Source organism: Condylura cristata, unplaced genomic scaffold, assembly GCF_000260355.1.
Source record: "Condylura cristata isolate star-nosed mole 26May11 unplaced genomic scaffold, ConCri1.0 scaffold00004, whole genome shotgun sequence".
Taxonomy (NCBI): domain Eukaryota; kingdom Metazoa; phylum Chordata; class Mammalia; order Eulipotyphla; family Talpidae; genus Condylura; species Condylura cristata.
This window is the reverse complement of record NW_004567105.1, coordinates 1,549,179-1,550,198: the sequence shown is the minus strand read 5'-3', so window position 1 is coordinate 1,550,198 and position 1,020 is coordinate 1,549,179. Positions and strand designations below refer to the sequence as shown.

Sequence of the window (1,020 nt, the reverse complement as noted above, 5' to 3'; positions counted from 1 at the left end):
AGCCCTGGCCCAGCACCCCCCGGAGGGCGTGACCCTGCTCCCTGGCCAGCCGAGGACCTGCCCGGGCTGGCGCTCGCCGGTTCTCTTCCCCGCTGGAAGAACGCCGGCCAGGACTCCTTGAGACGAACGCTCCCGGCTCCTCCGCAGACCCGGGCCAGCCGCCCCTGGGCGGTGGCCCCCGCCTGCCCCATTCCACCCTCCTTCGGCCCAGAGAAGGGGCAGGTGCCTGAGGCGGGGGCGCAGGACCTCCCCACCCAGGAGCAGATTAGCAGGCGGAAGAGCCGCACTCCCGCCGCCTGCCCGGTGAAGGAAGCTGTCTCTGTAGTGTCCGCTGCGGTGCAAAGTCCACCACGGCGAAAGCCAGGGCGCGCGCTGAGATGTGGGGTGGGAGGGCTGCCGCGGGCGAGGGCCACGGTGGGGCTGTGGCGTGGGGCCATTAAGGGGGAGCAGGCCGGGCACGTCTTGTCCGAGTCCACCGCAGCGTGGCAGCCTCACAAGAGCGAAGCCACGAGGCCACCGGCGCCCGTCGGCCGGGACCCCTGAGCATGTGAGGCCGCCCGGCAGTGGACACGACCGAGCCGCTGCGGGGGCCTCGCTTGGCCTTGACCAGCCGCTCCTCTTGGCTCGGGTCACCTCACGGCCACGCCTGTCCCAGAGAGGAGACCGAGGCCTCCGGAGCGCAGCTGCTCATTCAGTGAGGCCTACACGGTTCGAGGTGGCCTGGGAACCTGCTCGGGCAGCGGGTGCGTCCGGGCCACCCCGCCACTGGCAGGAGACGGCCGCGGCCCTGGGGAGTCCTCGCTCCGCGGCTGGGACCACACCGGAGTTGGCTGACCCGGGGGCTGACCGTTCGGCCCGCGCCCGTCCAGTTGCACCGAGCCTGGGCACAGCGTGGGGTGAAGGGCCCCGTGCCGGCAGAGAAACAGCCCTGGGCAGGAAGCAGAGCCTGGCGCACGCCCCCCTGGGGCCCTCCCGGCTCCCACTCTGTCCAGCCCACTCTGCCCCTGCACTCCTCGGCCT

At 72.7% G+C, this 1,020-nt stretch overlaps 1 protein-coding gene across 1 annotated transcript in view; it reads right to left on the bottom strand.

The window, feature by feature from the left end:
* Positions 1–1,020, bottom strand: part of EFCAB6 (EF-hand calcium binding domain 6) — a 127,605-nt gene that overhangs the window by 32,708 nt on the left and 93,877 nt on the right. The gene's annotated exons all lie outside the window — the stretch shown is intronic.